The sequence below is a fragment of the Schistocerca gregaria genome, chromosome 8 (genome assembly GCF_023897955.1).
Source record: "Schistocerca gregaria isolate iqSchGreg1 chromosome 8, iqSchGreg1.2, whole genome shotgun sequence".
Taxonomy (NCBI): Eukaryota; Metazoa; Arthropoda; class Insecta; order Orthoptera; family Acrididae; genus Schistocerca; species Schistocerca gregaria.
This window is the reverse complement of record NC_064927.1, coordinates 490,770,398-490,789,982: the sequence shown is the minus strand read 5'-3', so window position 1 is coordinate 490,789,982 and position 19,585 is coordinate 490,770,398. Positions and strand designations below refer to the sequence as shown.

The 19,585-nt window shown below is 43.9% G+C and overlaps 1 protein-coding gene and 1 long non-coding RNA gene across 21 annotated transcripts in view; one reads left to right on the top strand and one right to left on the bottom strand.

Annotated features, from left to right (window-relative positions):
- LOC126284064 (GTPase-activating protein CdGAPr) overlaps positions 1-19,585 on the top strand; it is a 718,807-nt gene that overhangs the window by 379,336 nt on the left and 319,886 nt on the right. The window lies entirely within an intron of this gene.
- LOC126284066 (uncharacterized) lies at positions 103-13,593 on the bottom strand. The gene is made up of 4 exons (XR_007551433.1): positions 13,392-13,593; positions 13,059-13,165; positions 12,552-12,775; positions 103-124 (listed from the first exon to the last, which is right to left on the bottom strand). It is a non-coding gene; the product is annotated as an uncharacterized LOC126284066 (long non-coding RNA).

The window sequence follows — 19,585 nt, the reverse complement described above, 5'->3', positions numbered from 1 at the left end:
GAGTCACTAACGTGAAAACGACCATCCTTAAAACGAGGAAACCATTTCCTTGCCGTTCTGTCCGATGCCGACATCACCATACACGCAGCTAATGTTTCTGGCTGCATCCGCTGCTGCCCCACAACTGAAAACAGAAGAACATGGCGTAAATATTTTGATATTTTTTTCAACTTGGCACTCCATTTTATAGCGTCCACAATTCCACTCACTGTCTTTAAATGTCATGATATTAACTCAAGTAGCAACATTAAAATACAATTTAAAAATGACAATCGATAAATAAACCCATGCAACAGAGCGGGGGGGGGGGGGGGACCTAAATGCAAAATAAAAACGCTGCGAAATTACGCAGCAACCCAATGCTTCGTATGTGTGTGTGTGTAGGTTGCATTTCCCAGTGTTGATTCAGCAAGGCATGAATAAGTAGGTTAAACCGTAGTATGTTGGTAGAAGTGTATCTGAATGTGCTGTCTTATAAATTTTCCTCGTGGAATTTGCTGATGCTAATGCTCAGTGCGTTTAGGTTTACATCCTTTTTTGCTTTCTCCCTTTTCACTATTATTTCGGTTTTCTTCCGTTCCGAACCCCCCCCTAAACTTAACAGCGTTGAAAGATGCTGCGTTTTGTGGGCAGGGTTGGGACCCTTCGGTGTAAAATATACCGGGTTCAGGAGCGAAACAATGTTTCTGATAACTATATCCAAATTTCGAGCGTTGCATGTGCATCGGTTTTTCATTATTTATCGATCGAATATTTGCCTTCTCAGTAACGTATAAGCGTAAATAAATAACGTCAGTTTTCAGACTGAAGTGGAATGAGGAGCTGCTTTTCGTTATGCGAAATATTCTGTGGATGACGAAGCGTTTGTGATATAAGAACAGCGTTTGTTGGTATATCTGTTCAGGCTGATTCAACTGCCCCTACCGCTGTCGTTTCATGCAGCCCGTAATGTTACTTCTGATCTTTATAGATCACGCGCAAATTATTGTCCTGAGAAAGAATTAACAGGACCTTTTTGTAGGAAATTTATTGCAGTTAAGGTTTGAACTGGAATTACTTTTCACTAGAGTGTCTTAGTTGTTCTCACCAAGTGCTTCCCGACGTTCGACCTTTTCATTTTCGTTGACTGGCCTTATTGTGACACCGGCTTAGTTGAGCAGTTAAAAATTGTAAAATTGTCGTTTGTGTTAATTTCACCGAATATTTTGTGAATTTTAACAGCATTAAATAAACAATTACGTCATTGTATTCGTCTGGCCTTCCCACTATGAAACTACTGTGCTTGTGAGGGTTAAGTTTGGATCGAATTTTCAACGAAATTAGTTTTAGCGTAACGTTTACAAAAGTAATTTTGCTTTCATTACCCTCACGGGCACATTTAAATTAATCATGTTAACGAAATGGCAGACTATGCTGGTGAAGTAATAGCCCAATCAATAAACACCAAAGAAGGTCGAAGTGGTTCGTTTAGTCTGAAATTTTTGTACAGTCGCAGGTGGGAGTGGCAAGAACAACGTACTAGAAACACTGAGTGGTGAAGGGTGAGATGCGCTTGTTTTTGTACGTTTTGTTTGAGAAACTACGAATATCTAGGGAGTATTTAACTGAGTACAAGATTTAACTACACTACATTTCCTACGAAAAGAGTTTGTGCCTAGCGAACGAGAGAATATGAAAATCTCGCGCGTGATTAATGAAGACCTGGTTTACATTGCAGGCTGCGCAGAGCGACAGCTGCGTCGTCCCGTATGGTATAACGCATTCTTCTTTATACTTATTCGTCGCGCTTGTGTCATTAGCGCGGAGAGAGCCTTTATTGTGCGTCCCGTTTCATAGATAAAAAGCCTAAAAATCTGGATAGGACGGACTTTTATGCATTTAGTGTGACACGACCATAAAAAAACTTTCCGCCTGGCAACGCTAGACGTTTAACAGAATGCGCTACCGCCCTGTATAGTCACAAAATGTGTTGCAAGTTGGCCAGAAGTCACTATTGTAGGCGTACACACATTCTTCAGTGATAATTATAAGATGTAAAATAAAGAGGATACAGTCACCAAAATTTGGAATGGACTTCTAAGGTGTAACAGGCATTACAGTAATAAAAGCAATGAAATAGAACATGACAAAAGATTGTTAAGAAGGGGAAGTAATTTACATACGCCCAAGAGGCGATATTTCAGATAATGACCAGTGATAAGTTTCCGAGTACACAGAATATAAAAACGATGAAACAAATAGCTAAAGAAGCCCAATGTTTTGCCGACCATACTCAGCGCCGTAACGCCAGAACGCCGCATAGGCGGTAAGGGTGTAGAGGAACGAGACCGCCACAGGACCCCTTCTACCCTGCGGCACTTCGCTCCAGGAAAAAAAAAAAGATAAAACCCCGTACCAGTGCAGCAGCAAGATTATCAAGTATATTATATAAACAGGGGGAAACAAGAAAACACCCGAGTTATGCGCACAACGTAAGAAAACGAAGTAAATGTGTAAGGCACTGGATACTAGGTACAACTGTCGGCAACATATATATAAAACAAGCGTTCAATGATAAAAGAACATTGTCAAACAAAGCAAAGTAGGCATTGAGCACCAAATCGCTCTGCTAGTCAAACACTTTGGTCGGCTTTTTTTCGCTTTCTAAATTTCAAGGTCTTCCAACAAATTAATAGCTCGGCCTTTTTCCGCCCTGCGGAGAATACGCATACAATGTTCTCTATAGAATGACCAGTCTCAGATAAAAGCTGTCCCAAAGCAGTTTTATTCCGTGGCGGTAAACGTACGTTAAAAGAGCGGCCCGTTTGACCGATATGATCTATTTCATTACATTTTACTGTGTACATTTGTCCCTCTGTACGTAAATACTTTTCAGATTTCCCCTATATCAGGGCTTAATTTCTTTAGGTTGATGTTTACCAGCGGAACTGATAAAGATTTTACCCAGTAAACTGTGTCGAAAGCAGGATGTACACGAAAATAAAAATTGTTATGCAGTGCACTAAGAAAATAGTTAGGCTTTGTGGCTGGTCACGACGGATAGCCAGCTGATGTGAGGATGCTAGGCTCGACCGTTGTTCGGAGAAGTGCCTGCCCCGTCCCATCTGACTGGCTGCGTGTGCCAATTCATCGTGTTTAGTAAAGCACTGCACAGTGCAAACCACCCTTCAGGTCGCTACATAGAATGGATATAAATGAACGAAATGAACGTCAAAACTATCTAGTGCAGGTGGGTTTAGAACTAAGCATCTAGAAGACACAAACTAAGCACCTTCAAAGTAGCTATAATGCCATTTGAGACTTCCTGTGCCAAATGATTGGATGGATGGATGGAGCCGGTTGATGAAAGTCATCTGACCTATACAAAAAAGTAATTGAAAATTGTCATAGGGGTTGTAAGCGTATTGTAGTTCTTTAATGGCCAGATGACAATATTAATGCGAGGAAGAAAGCTGAAGCAGCTGCAAGGCTCAAAACTTAATCCTTGGAAAAAAAATTTAAAGTTGAAATGAGCCAGACGTCGAAAGAAATGTAAGGGTCGGGTCGTCACTGGGGGAGGAAAAAACCCGACCGGATAACCGTGAATGTTCAAGCGCCGCTTCGCAGGTGGGAGATGCGCCAGCATAGGATCGAAGCCACCCGGCGGGTTAGGGACGAGGGCCGGTATGCTGGCCAGCTTGGGTGCTGTTTTTCAGGCGGTTCCACCCACCCCCACATCCGACTAGGCCAGTACCGAAGGCCCGCTTCAGTTACACAATTCTCTAACAAGTGGAAAATTTTTGTTCACTTCCGCGCGAATAACACTACATGCTGAAAGTTGGCGTACACACATTCTGTCCGGGAGGGTACCTGTTTAGTGACAGTAAGAGCATCCGGCCACATCTTGAATTAACCATGCTAAATTCTTTCATAACCAAGCCGACCCTGTGCAGATGCGAGAGAAAGACCCAAGAAAAAGAAGGTACCGAGGGAAGAGTGTAGTCAGTTTCCATTCGCATGTGCTCAGTGATAAGCACACGATCATATCCTATTTATGTTGTTGACCGCACGACGCATACACAACCAGATTACCCTCCTTGTCACTTAGTACCGCTACCAGGTTGTCAGAAGAGGCTGTGTGGAAGGTCCGATACTTTAATACTGTTCAAGTGTGGAGGTTCCTTTATCAGAGCAGTTGAATAGCGTATACCAAGAAGACCGTTACGAATGGTCATAGTACTGTGTAAGTTGATTAAGTGTGAAAGAAATATTAAAAACCAATTGACTGGCAGATACTCAAACCACTTTAAACTTCCTCATAGGATAACCGTGTGCTAGGCCGGGAATCGAACCTAAGACCTTTGTATTGCTCTTCTACCTTCCGAATTTCACAGAAGTTCTCCTGCACAACTTTCAGAATTAGCAGTCCTGGAAGAAACGGTATTGCGGGGAAATGGATTAGCCACAGCCTGGGCTCTAGAGGATGGTTTCCAGAATGAAGTTTGGAAGGTAGGAGATGTACAGGCAGAAATAAAGCTGTGAGGGCGGGTCGGGAGTTTTACTTTGATGGCTGAGTTGGTAGAGCATTTGCCTGTCCCAGGTTCTAGACCCCGTCCGGTATGCAATTTCGATCTGCTCGGAAGTTTCAACTTAAACCTTATTTCATGACAAACTATTCTTTAGTTCTCAATCTCTAGAGATCGAGCGAAAAACTTAGGCCCCAGTCGTTAACGGAAGGGGAGGAAACAAATGATACAATAAAAAGTACCTTCTGCCACACACATCAGTGATTCATATAACACTGATAAGGTCCGGACTAGTTCTGCTAACCACCTTCACACTGGTTGCTGATACAAGTAACATTCTTTTAGAAGCAGTCTTGGTCGCAAGACGACTAACTTGTAAAAATCGACTTATTGTGAGGGGTGTACGTGACCTGTCTTACGTTTAAATAAACCGCCAACCGCGTTGCAAGAGTCAGTTAACTGTGGGGTGTTTACAGTTCTAAAATTCTGAGCATGCCCAGAAACATGGGACTATGGTGTAGTCTGCCTATAGCGAGAGTTAACGTAATGTCGCCGTGCTCACTCAATTATAGTAATGGGTTTTAGGTCTTCATTATCTTGTTTTCCTGACATTGTAAAGGTTGCATGAAAATTGTTTTACTACAATTGGTTTCCGACAAGAGGCGAAATAACTAAAGCCTACACCGCGCAGAAATAATAACGTAAATAGATATTTATTATGAAAATTATTATACGGAAAGTAATTTTCGACGTTATTTGACATGTTGAAACAAACGATAATACGAAGAGGTGTTATACAATAACTTCTAAACGTGTGTTCTCTAACTATTACCTGTTGGTCTTTTTACGCCTTTGGACGACACTTTCCCTTTGAAGTTCTTTTCAGTGAGTGTAATTTATCGTGACGTAGTAAATGGTAGGATTACCGGTAATATTGATAGCGTAAGAGAAGCTGGGAGCCGACAGTTATTTTTTTGCACTTAATTAGAACCGCACATATTTAAATGTTAGTTCAGTGTATTTTATATCCTTAGAAAATATACCTTTAATTTTACAAATTATAAAAATTAGTTGATCGCGCCACTTCTGTGCAAAGCAGTTCTTTTGATGCAAATAAAGTTCAGATATAAAACAAGGATTCTAGGATAATCCAATAAGACACTGATCGCATGCGCAGCAAAGCTATCGTTATCAAGTAACGCCCACGTAACACGTGCATGAAGTTAACTGACCAAGGCCACGAAGAAAACGGACCTTAGTCGACTATAATATAATAAAAAATATAATTTGATATATTGAATTAATGAGATTTTTTCGGCACTCTGACAAGCACAATAAGCTGGGCTACGCATGTAAACGGGTAAAGAATCCGTGTCCATTTTCGGAAGTACACAGGTGGGCTTCAGTTATTTCTTGAAATAATAAATACAATCTTTCAGTTAAATACTATATTCCTTTCGATGCACATAGAAAATACATGTGGTGGTGTTGTGGTCTTCAGTCCTGAGACAGACTGGTTTGATGCAGCTCTCCATGCTACTCTATCCTGTGCAAGATTCATCTCCCAGTACCTACTGCAACCTACATCCTTCTGAATCTGCTTAGTGTATTCATCTCTTGGTCTCCCTCTACGATTTTTACCCTCCACACAGCCCTCCAATACTAAACTGGTGATCCCTTGATGCCTCAGAACATGTCCTACCAACCGATCCCTTCTTCTGGTCAAGTTGTGCCACAAACTTCTCCCCAATCCTATTCAATACTTCCTCATTAGTTTGTGATCTAGCAATCTTCTGCAGCACCACATTTCAAAAGCTTCTATTCTCTTCTTGTCCAAACTATTTATCGTCCATGTTTCACTTCCATACAAATACTTTCAGAAACGACTTCCTGACACTTAATACTTTATGTTAAATTTCTCTTCTTCAAAAGCTCTTTCCTTGCCATTGCCAGTCTACTTTTGATATCCTCTCTACTTTGGCCATCAGTTATTTTGCTACTTTAAGTATCTCATTTCCTAATCTAATTCCCTGAGCATCACCCGATTTAATTTGACTACATTCCATTATCCTCGTTTTGCTTTTGTTGATGTTCATCTTATATCCTCCTTTCAAGACACTGTCCATTCCGTTCAACTGCTCTTCCAAGTTCTTTGTCTCTGACAGAATTACGATGTCATCGTCGAACCTCGAAGTTTTTATTTCTTCTCCGTGGATTTTAATACCTACTGCGAATTTTTCTTTTTCCTTCACTGCTTGGTCAATTCTTCACCTTTTCACATCGCCCTAAATGGCTACCTCAGTTCACCGGTAGAAAGTAAGTCCGTCCTCCTACGGAGGGGCAGGAAAAACGTTTCACATTTGAAAATCAAAAATACGTGACGGTAAGCACAGGCTCTTCGCTGGGCTACCACTTCACCTTTTCTCCTTGCCTTCAAAGTAAACGAAAGTAAGAAATGTAAAATGTTCATCATACCACGCATGCTTATGATAGTCATGCTTATGATAGTCAACGCTTAAATGTATAGTTGTATTCGTGAGAGGGCGCTGGCGTACACTTGCCACCAGTATTCGGCCGAGACACGAAAGTAGTCGTGTAACAGGAGCTTGGCTTCTTATGTCCATAAAACATTCGCGTACAGCAAACTTTGTAATGATGGCAACACCTGAGCCGATTCGTGCCGCTGTCGGCTTTTGTCGGGCCGCGAGTTGTGTTTAGATTGGTGACGCCCCTTCACGCCACTGAGCAGCTGGTTGATGCGGCACTGAATCAATACGCGCGTGTCACTCGCGCGGCAGAGTGCCGTATGCACGGCTGGTGCGTGGTGGCTGGGCGTCGCGCTGTTGTATACTGCCGCCACAGCGCAGGGAAAGGCCGCGGAAGCGAACGCTTTCCCCGGCGGAAGCGCCGTGGAGAGCGACGCACTCAACCGCTACGTTAGCCGCGTGCGTTGAGCGTGTCGACGTCCTCTCGTCAATCAGCTGCTAAAAAAATTGTCGGAGAAAAGTACGCGCTTGGCCTAACTACAGGCGTAACCGGGCTAACAGAGCCGCGTTCTGCTGAAGCAAATAGGATACCTATTCTTGAGTCATTGACATTTTCGCAGAGAAAAGAAGTCTATTGGTTTTGATCGAGGAAAGTGATCGAACAGTAGATATACAAACACCAGTCCTAATCGTCCAATGTGAATAAATAACTGTTTCAAATGCAGTCAATTCGATGTAAAGTGACATGTTTCCAAATTACATACAAAAATAACCACTATTTCAGTATACGTATAATTCGAAAACGATGCTTTGCTGAAACCATGTGTGTTAAAGCCACCGTGTGTATTTTGAATGTGTCAAAAGCATTTAACATTGCTCTTACGTGAGAAACAATATAAATGTGAAATTAATACTGTATCTAATCGAAAGAAATCGAGAACATGGTCAGGATGTACCAGTAAACCTATCATAATATTACTACAGCAAATTAAATAGAACATATAAATAAAGCACGTTAATTTAAACTCCGATATATGTTCGCACTAAAATTCAGGACTAGATTTGTTAAAGAAATTTAGAAATGTAATTGTTACCTGTAACAATTGTTCAGAAAATGTTATATTAACTCGTAACTAAGTTTAAAATAGGTTCAGCACTGAGATTGCTAAAAATTTACAATGTGTATATCATATTCGGTTTAACTTTTAATTGTAATTTTCATTGTATGTAATTGTTAACAAAAGTATAAATAGAGGTCGCGCAGGCGTCTTGGGAACTCGTTTTTTGGCTATGGTTGTGAGCAAATGTATTGTAGGCTCACTCGTCTGTTTTTGTGGCGTGAACTCTGCATCGTTTGATGTCAACTTTGTTTACATGCGATGTAACCGGTTCAGTTCACCAGGATCGGACACCAGAGTCCTGGAAATATTGGTATTAACACTGCACTGCGCTGTGCTGTGCTGTGCTCTGGAATTTGGGAGTTTTCCGAAATCCTTTTCATAGGCTGCACCGCGACGAATCCAGGAATTTTACAAAACCCCAAGAACTAAATTACTCTCAATGTTGGTACAATTGACGAAAAACAGCGGCGCATCGACTGGGCATTTCACTCAAAACATTTGCAACGCAGAGGTGGATCAGCTGTACTGTGAAATCTACAACGACGCGGCGGTGGTGGAAAATATAAACATCTCAACCTGAATTTCGAAAGATTCAACTACTGCAAGCAAATAATGCGTTGCTTATACACCACACTATCAGTGCCGGTTTGAAAACATTTAGCGACCCTACTACTCTGCCTCCCTATCCCCTTAGATATAAGTAACCTGTTTGGGACTCTTCATGTGATCTAAATCCAGCGATTTTGGAAGTGGCTTATTTTTCTTTTAAAATAAGCGTCACAGATAAGTAGTAACTCAAATTTCTAAATTTAATTCTATTTCTAACTACTAACGAGGGAACGAAGATTGGGTTTAAAGTCCCGTCGACAAGGTGGTCATTAGAGACGCAGCCCAAGCCCCAGTTGTGTCAAGGATGGGGAGAAGGAACCACGCCAGCATTTGCCTGGAGCAATTTAGGAAAATCACGGAAAAAAGTCTGGAAGGCCGGACGTGGGTTTGAATCGTGCTCTACTAGGAAAAGAATTAATTCCTTTCCATTAAAAATAATTCTTGAGACTAGAGCTTATAGAAAAGCGCTATTATACACAGGATGAGTCGAGGAAAGGTAATGTTTTAAAGGAGGGTGACTAATTCTGAACGAACACTTCGCTTGAACTTACGCCGTATTCCGAAATAGAACACATTTAATATCACTTCTGTATGTTTATCTTTAACAGCTTGAATAACCGCATCCTCCAACGAAAACGTTTCAGTACAGAATCAAATTTCCCTCAAAAATAGACACTATTCGTGTTTTTTCTCTCTAGCAATATGCTTCCGCGAACAGCGCGACAATATTCAAAACCCCCGCGCGACGCCCACGTGCTGCAGCTTAGGTTGTTTTTCTTGACCAATTTGAAATAGTTTCCCGACTTGATACATCCCAAGTGTCTGGTATAAAATTCCGCGTTTCAGCTTGCTGTAGACTGTACTTTGTAAACAAAGACTGACTAATACAGAAAATAAGTTCGTTCGGAAAAGGGCACATGTCCATATTAAGTTTTTGTGCAGAATCACTAATATCACCGCTCAAAGCATGTACTTTGCCTCTTGACTCACCTTGTATGCAGAGTGGATCACAGTATCGAAAACTGTACATCAACGAAAGCAAGAGCCGCACTATTTGACTGCAAACAAGGCATTTGCTAGATAGTTGCGAATATGTTCAAATGTGTGTGAAGTCTTATGAGACTTAAAACACACACACACACACGCGCGCGCGCGTGCCGAGGGAGGACTCGAACCTCTGACCGAGCGAGGTGGCGCAGTGGTTAGCACACTGGACTCATTCGGAAGGACGACGGTTCAATCCGCGTCCGGCCATCCTGATTTAGGTTTTCCGTGATTTCCCTAGATCACTTCAGGCAAATGCCGGGATGGTTCCTTCCAAAGGACACGGCCGATTTCCTTCCCTAATCCAAGCTTCTGCTCCGTCTCTAATGGCCTCGTTGTCGACGGGACGTTAAACACTAATCTCCTCCTCGAACCTCCGTCGGGACCAGCCGCACAGTCCATGAATGCAGCGCCCTTAGACCGCTCGGCTTATTCCGCGCGGCGAGTTGCGAATTAAATGATTCCATGGCATATTGACTGCGAGGCCCCATCTGGTGCTCCCTGGCCTCCCAGTGGAAGTCTTTACTTGACGCTACTTGGGCAACTTGTGCGTCGCTGATGACGATGGCAACAACACCCAGTCCTGGCACGGAAGGGCAGGTAATAGAACACCTCTCTGTCTCTCTCTCTCTCTCTCTCTCTCTCTCTCTCTCTCTCTCTCTCTCTCTACGTCGTCCGCGTATGCACTGCAGTCAGCCGCGCAGACTTCTCGGCTATGGAGGCGGACATAATTGCGAATGTATGTGAAATGTGAACTTCAGATTGAATTCTTATCTAATCGGGCTCATATTAACCAATGTCTACCTACCTTGCGTAATGCGGTTCATGGGTTGTGTAGCAAAATGTGAACAGCTGTAGAACTGTAGTAGCTAATTGTACGCTTTTGACAAGATTTAGAAGTCGCCCAGGATATTTCAAAGAATTCTTAGCTCAATGAAGAGTCCGGCGCAGTATTGCCTTCAAATGTGAAAGCAACGCGTCAAATACCGCCTTTAACTGATACAGGTGCACATTAACTAGTTACATGTAACGTCCTTAAGTAGCACTGTATTTATTGCTACGGCAGGCGTTGGGTGAAATAGGAGCCCGAACACGTGGTAACTTAACAGAAAAATTTACTTAAGTACATACCAACTAGGACAATATCACATTCTGAAGTCAGAAGCGGATCGTAACCACACTTTCGAAAGTAAGTCGCAAATGGCTCATTTGCGATACCTTATTGAATTGCACGTTTTTGCTACAAATTAATTTGTCCTTAAACTTTGCACTCTCAGTTTGACACTACAAGCGATCGATTGCGTCGCACGTCATCCTCTCACGAGACGAGGCGAGGCAGCCGACGTTGACGGAAAATCCAACCGCACGAGACGGTCCCCACAGCACATGTAATGTAATGTAATGTTAGTTGTGATGTGGAGGATTTATTAATCACATAAAAAAAGGTGCATTCAGATCCTTTTTAAACAGAGCACAGAAATTCCCACTTAGTGTTCATTTCTGCCTCATAATCGCCAACATTATCAAATACATTGCACGTAATAATGACTATCACCATGCACAACTAAAAGTAACATACAACGTGACACGGCTACCAAGTACATAACGTTACCATATTTAGGCGTCATATCAGACAAAATTGCCAAGCTGTAAAACATCAGTATCACCTTTGCCAACAACTTAAAAAGAAAATCGTACATGACATCTCTCATCCCACAGAAACTTAAGAAATCAGCGATTTATGAAGTTAAATGCAGTCATTGCAACAATTACATTGGCCATACGAAGAAATTTTAAAACCACCTTTAAAGAATACATTGTTTCAGACTTGGCAAACCGAATAAATCAACTAGAGCGAAACAAATGAAACGGTACACAGTGTCACAATAGACAATGATCTCAAAGTACTACAAAATTTAGAAAAGAGCTGGAAAATGGACATCTTGGATGAAATGGAAATATTCATCCATGGCCACATTGGGAATAACGAGATCCTGAATGAAATGACAGACCTCAAAAATTCACATTTTGAAATTTCACTACAGTACTCGTAGAATAAAAGATACTTAACATGACATTCGTTTGACTCTAGCCCCAGCAATAGCTTAGAAATATTAAATAGTTTATATCATGTGCTCGACTTTTATTTCGTCAACCTACATCTGTAATACGATAAGACGTGCAGACGACATGTAAACATCTGATACAACATAGATCGACAAATAGTAAAATCGAAACCAGCTGTATTTCAACCACCATCTTGTCCACTACACTACAGAACTGTTTGTGATCGTGTTTCCAAGTTACTGCTATATTAGTGACAATTTGGGAACAGTGACCAAGAGAGCCATTGAAATGGATACACCGCAACACATCACAACGAGACTGCAACGACAGAAGAACAAAGTGAGTGACTGTTACACAATTTTCGTTCAAATATCAGTCCAGCTTATAAAGTGACATCACCTCTTACTAATTTTCTCTTCTTCCACAGGGTGACCGCAGCATTTACGAAAAGACTACGTAATATCAGTATGACCTTGTAAACTTGTTTTTGTAATGCCATATAGCCTGAAGATGAGGTTTAACCTTCGAAACATGTCGGTAAATAAATAAGTAATAATAGTTGACAAAGATTGTGACTTTTAGCGGTAGTTTAAAAAAAAAAGCCTTTACATATTTCTTGAGACAGTCGCTGTCGAAAAATAGTAAAAAAATAGTCAAAATGGGTCAAATTCTACCAAAATTTGAGAAGACAGGGGTAGTACAAAACAAATACAACTTACCTTGTATATGAATTCCGTGCACGGAGTGGTCTCCGAAAACGGCGTCGCACACAACGATAGACGCAGTTAATGCCTCGTTTGGCTGACTGCCTGACTGTTGGCGGGGTGATGAATAGTGTACCGGAAGACTACGGCCGTCGTAAACTAGGACCACAAGCCGCGACCATACTCTTAACACACACGTCCGTGTATAGCCCACAGGCAATCAAACTTAGCGTAGACACCTGGAGTACAGAACCTGCATTACTAAATATGAAATTATAGAGTCCCTAACCACGTGCTCACAAAATCAAATTACATAGCTAAGCCCAGAAAACCCCAGTGAATCCGAAAGTCCGGTGACAATTTTAACTGAGCGCACAAAATAAAAATTACAAAAAACGTGAGGCTACAGTCAAATCAAGAACAACCTCTGGAAATTCAAATCTTAAAACGCTTGGGTCCAAACAAGATTTAAATTAGCACTGCATCTCGTTCACAAAATATCCAATTATAAATCAGTCTTACAGTCATTGCTTATCCGGTGCAGAGGCAACACCCAAAAGTCCCAAAAATATCCGGCGGAATACCACGGCAGTCGAATTCGTCTTCTGCTGGACTATACACAGTCCTGCCTGAAACAGAACAAATGCCAGTAGTGAGAGAGGGTTAAACAACAAATACCCCCATGACCACAGATTTAATGTCAGTGAAGCGACTCATAACCTGGCGCACATAACTTTACTGTTCAGTATCACTCTAAACTTAACGGATCACAATACAGACCTGCGCAATAAATCAGAAAAGGAATTCAGAGTTCAAGAGCCAACTGCACTTACAAGAACTTCAAGTTGAACTCACCTGCAGACACAGTGGCCAGAAAATATGTTCAAATAAAACTTTAGCACAGGAAAATCAATGTAAAACATCAAATGTCTACATCTGAGAGCATACGGTCTTCATGTGGGCAGATGAGTGAGCCAAGTCCACATAGCAACAGCCGTCAACGGCCCCCAATCTGCTATGCCCTCCTGCTACAGCACAGCACAAGGCCTGCCAACACCGGCCAAATCTTCGGCCCCTGCGCTCACTTTTCACCCATAGACTTCTTTCGTCTCCGCCAGAGCGCGCCACCTCGCGCTCGAGTCGCAATCGACGACCAAAGATCAAAACAGAGGGCAAGGATCGATACATAATAAAAACTTCAACAGCCATGAACACGTTGTAAGACTAAAAGGAAATTTCCATGTCCAGTTAGTGAAGACATTCGCTTATACAACTTTACAAAATCGTGGGAGTTCACTCTGGAGAAAGAGCACACTTTTATTTACAAGGCAACAAATATGGCAGATAAATAATTATCTCTCTCTCTCTCTCTCTCTCTCTCTCTCTCTCTCTCTCTCTGTGCGCGTGCGTCGCGCGCTTATGGGCGCTTAACGGAGAGATCATCAGTACTCAGAGTACGCTAGTTAATAAAAGTAGCCTGAGATTAAAACACAAGTAAAGCGACAAAGGGAGCAGAAGAAAGTCACAGGGAAATGTCACTGGCTGAACTACTTACAAAAACATGGGTGGGCCAATCACCCTGTTAATACACTAAAACCATCTTCCTAAACTCTTCGGAAAAATGTTGAACAATTCACAAAACTCTAAAACTCGAACCACATTCGTTTGGAGTATACTTCAAACAGAGGGCAGATCCGTCGGCAAAACCGCCGCGGCTCGATGGTCGGAAAATGAAACTCAGACCAATAAAATATGGCGCACGGTGACCTGCACCAAGCCACATGCACCGGAGCAAGAAGCCATGCGTCGTAGGACTTGTGGCCTATGGGAAGACGAGAAAGGAGGACATCATTTCGTTGTCGTGAGTGGAAGGAGGTACGACAAAGTCGCGTTGTGGGCTTTACTAGACGGAGCTTATTGTCTGCCACTTCCAACCCCCCCCCCCCCTCCCTAAGGACGCAAAACTGTGGATCTCAACAATGCGGCTATAGCATGCATAGGGATGCCACACTGAAATAACTGAGGATTACGACACGCCTCCTTGGCTGCTAGATCTGCCCTTTCGTTCCCCGCAATACGTTCATGCCCTGGTACCCAACAGAAAGACACCTTCTTTCCCCAGTCTCTGTAGTTGAAGGAGGACATCCCAGATATTCTGCTCTGCTGGGTACAATCGTCGTAGATATTGAAGGGAACTCGGAGAATCATAACAGACAAGAAATTTAGCACCGGAACAAAGTCTCTGCTTTAGCGCCCGCAATACCACATATAATTCTACTTCGAAGACAGTAAAGTCTTCAAGGCGTCGTACCTTGAGGACACAATCCAGAAAAACAACAGAGCAACCAACAGAGTTGTTCTGTAACAAGATAGCTACATAGTTGTGGTGCTCATATAAAAGTCAGAAAACATCACATTAAAAACAGAAGCAGGAGTGCAATCTCTCCTGTACTGCACTAAATACCGAGCGAAGCGGCGCAGTGAGTAGCACAATGGACTCGCATTCGGCAGGACGACGGTTCAAACACGCATCCGGCTGTCCCGATTTAGGTTTTCCGTCATTTCCCTAAATAGCTTCAGGTAAATGCCGGGATGGTTCCTTTGAAAAGGCACGGCCGACTTCCTTCCCTAATCCGGTGGCACCGATGACCTCGCTGTTTGGTTCCCTCCCTCAGCTGCAATAAATCTGAAGTCTCCCCTGCCCTCTGCAGTAACCACGGTGGCAGGCGGTTGAAACAAATGCTCCACACCGAGTGACTCCAGCACACGCTGTATCACTCGTGGACGATTGGAGTAAAGGCATACCAGAGATGGACGAGGAACAGTGTCGTATGCAAGTGAAGTCGCATGCCTGATGCACCGTGAGAAGCTGCTGCTGGACGATGAGTGGCGGTCCTCCAGCCCCAGCACGCAGACTGGGTGCAGGGCTGGTCCTGTAATCACCTGCGGCCAGCATAATCCCCTCTTGGTCGGTAGCATCAGTAATCTTCAGGTAAGAAGGCCTTGCTATTCTGTACACTGTGCATCCACAGTCTAGCCATGAACGCACAAAACCGTATAAAACCCGAGCAGACGCTCCCCGTCTACTCCCCAAGAACTGCGGCTGAGGTACTTTCTGAAATCCAGTGCCTTCAGGGCTCTGGCTTTCAGGTCTCCCAGATGCGGTAATCACGACAGTGTGGAGTCAAAACTGAGGCCCAGGTACCTCGCCGAATCTTTAAAATGTGTAATGGTGTCCTTCATACGCAACTCAGGTAAATTAAAAGTACGACGAGAATGATTAAAATGAACGAACACACACTTCTCTGCAGAAAACTGAAAACCTGTCTTTACAGCCCACTCCTCCAACCAATGCGCTGTAAGTTGCAACTGATGGGTCGCTATTGAGACACTGGAGGAGGAACAGAAAACAGCAAAATATTCCACAAATAAGGAGCATTGTACAGAATACTGTTTATGGCCGTGGCAAAGAGAGTAACAATTAAAACCTTGGCCAGAGGAACGACATTCTCCTGCTCAAAACTATCTGACAGCAAGTCATCAACTCTAGGCCGAAGAAAGCGCTCAGATAGGAAGGACCGTATGAAAATGGGGAGGTGGCCACGAAAGCCCCATTGATCGAGTTGTGTGGGAATATTGTGTGTCCAAGTAGTGTTGTACGCGTTACTAATATTGAAGAATACACTGACACAGTGATGTTAACGTAGGAAAGCCCTGCTGAATGGCCGCCACTTGTAGGGTCAGGTTGTCGACAGTGGACCGAAATCCCTGCAGCTGATTCTGAAAGCTGCTAAGGAGTTGCCTGGTATCTACCAAACAGACCAGGCGCAGTTAACCACGCGCTCTAGGCTCTTTCCTGCAGAGCTCATTAAAGCGATGCTCCAGTAACTACTGGACATGCGCGGTCCTTTCCTGGTTTGAGGTGTTAGAATTGCCTCGCTTCATGAGTTGAGAAAGTTTCCTGTCCTCCATGTAAGCTTAAAAGATCGGAGGAGGATTTCCTTTGACTGCTGGCAAATGTCGCTGGATTTGGTCATGATTGTGTGCAGTATGATGAGGCTCAGATAGTGCTGATCTCAGCTCCCACATGGACAAAGACTAGTTGTAAGAATTGTGGGATCTGAAGTCCAACTTGACTCTCTCTGCAGTGGCTGCTGCGAAACGCCAGATCCTGGCTGGCAGTGGCTGTAGTTACTGCTAAATGCTTTGCAATCGTCTGAGCGATGTCTCTAAATGTTGTTTGGAGACACCCCTGTTTCAGCACTGCTGCTGTTGGTAAACGTCTGTGTTTGCTGGAAGTCCTCCGAATGGTTTCCTATACTTTCGCAGAACAAGTGGAATGGTTTATAGAGTCCAGGAACTCTTGTCATGACCTTTTCCTGTTCACCTTAACTAAGCGTCGAGCCTTTGATCTCACGATTCGAAAGCCTGTGAGGTTGTCTGCTGTCGGGCGGCATTTAAACCGTCGAAGAGCCACACACCTGTCTCAGATTGCTCATTAGTCCACAAAGGTACAGGTCGTCTCCTGAGACGTCCTGAGTTCTTTGGGATCGATACGTCAGCAGCATGATGGATTACTCGTATGATGTTATCCACCCACTACTGTACACTGTCACGGTGTTCAAACGCAGCCAGCTGGCTGAGCAGTGTCCAGTTATCCCTGCTGACTATCCATTTCGGTGGCTTCTGTTCAACCAATCCTCCACCAAACAGTTGGATTCACAGTAGGGAGTGGTCACTGGAATGAAGATAATCAGTTGCTTCTCACCGTGCTGAATCCGCAAGAGCTGGTGAGCAGAAAGAGACTTTGATGACTGAGGAAGACCCAGTACCAGCTGAGGAATGAATGGCACTGCCTGTGTTGAAGGTGCACAGCTTCTGGGATATCATGAAGTTCTCCGAGGACAACTGTAGTTTGAGCCTCATAGTGCATTATGGGCACTGAAATCACGCAGTAGCAGAAACAGGTGCACAATAAGGCCTCTGAGAGCATCAGAGTCTATCGCATCCTGTGAAGGCAAGTACAGGGAGCAGATACAGCGACCTTCTGACCTACATAAACTGCAGCAGCTACTGCTTGTAGCTCAGTAACCATGGAGACAGCAGAGGGGTGCCGTGTCTTATTGATAAAAACAGCAGTCCCTCCATTGGCTCTTCCCCTGTCAGGTCATCCTTTCGGTGGAGAGTATATCCCCCAGCACAGAGATATAAGTGGCTCTGAAATGTGTTTGCTGTAAACAGAAGCACAGGAGTTGTGCCTGTGCCAGAAGCTGCAGTTTCTCCGCATGGAGTCCTGAAGACGCTCATGTTCCACTGTAGTATGGAGCAATTTATCACGGGCGTTGGACTTTCACTCTGTCTTTCTGCCGCAGTGGCGAGGCCACAACGGGTGTAGTTCCAACCTTGCAGTATGGTTGCCCTGGGTGGACTTAGCAGTCCATTGGCTATGAAGCAGAGGCATCAAGTCGAATGACATCGACATGATCTGATGAAATGCCTCCTGTGTTTCACCGGTGGTGGAAGCTTCTCGTTTGCTTTTTCAGTCTGGGACGGCTTTGTTGGAACTACCGGGCTCTGCCTCTGGATTCACTGGGAGGTCCACAGTAGTGGCAACTGTAGTTCATCTGACGTTCTCGGGAGGGCTGTTGGATCTGAAACAGTTGCAGCCCGACGTGTGCACTGACGAACGCAGGCACTAGTGCCGGCATTAGCAACCTCCGATTGCGCAGAAGTGTTGTCTGTCGAGACTTTTTAAGGGCCGAAGCAAATGATGTAGTGAATTTGGGACACTGCACGGGCTTGTAGATCTTCTTGCGTTTGATGTCTTAGTCTCCTGTATCTTCCTTTCTTCAAGGAAGACATTGAAATCCCTATTCCAGACAGGGTGATCCCCAGAGCAGTTTACACAAAGGAGAGGACCAACCAACTCCGTCGTGGGTGGCCTTGCCACATTTGTTACAAATAGCTTCACCCTAAGGTGGTGTGAACAAATCTCTGGCACTGAAAACAGCGCATTGAGTTGGGGACACTAGGCCGTACATTTAGACGAATGATACCTGCCTTGATATGCTCTGGGAATCTCGTGCTATTAAAGATGAGGATGGAGTCATATTTTATGAGATCCCCATCTACCCTTTTCCATAAATTTTGTGCTTCAACGATCCTTTCCTGGCCCCTCCATCCTTCGATTCCTCCTTAGGAATGTCGACCAGATCTCTGTCACAACACCTTCATAGTAAAGGTGTTGTGGAACACTGAGCTTTCCGCAGGTTGGTGGCTTGTCGGGAACTAGCAGTTTCAACCAACAGCATACCGTTACGAATTTGTTTGACTGATTTCAGAGTACCTGCGATATCCTCTAAACCTTTCTGAATTTATAAAAAGTCGAAACCTTCTCAAACCCACACTCTGACCAGCAGCACGCGTTCTGTTACTATATACTGAAGAACTCTGTATAATCCCTAAGTCAGGAGGATTGGCTGCACGAGCGCTCTATTTGATTGATTGTTAGTACCCACCAGCTGCCCATACTTTCCTCGAGGAGGAAAAGGAGAAAACTTCGAGGGTTCCATCTCGGTCCCACGCGGAGCTAGGGAAATTAGGGCCCACTCAGACAGAGGCCCGCGTAAGCCTTATAGAACTGAGGTGCGGCAGGCTCTCCAGAGGTCGCCCGCTGACGACTGTTTCACCTCAACAGCCATGCATCTCACTAGCGCCCAGCACACCTTGATACTGTGTAGAGGTTTTTACCATCCTCGCGATGCGGCCGGTTAAACCAACATCCCCGTTCCCTGCGACACACAACGTCCCACCGCCGCGCCGCACAGTGGAGGCTGAAGCGTGCCCAGAGCTTAACACGACAGTTGATGGTGACGCTTACCAGTGCCCTGCTCGGAACCCTGGGGTCGCCAAGCCCTTACCCAACAAACGAATGCTGAGCTCCTAAGGCCGAAAATATGTCTATTAAATAAATAAGAAAGCTCCGCAATCTTCTAGAAAACACGAAGGTAAATAAAGAAATGTTGGCTGCAGCAAGACACGAACCAGCA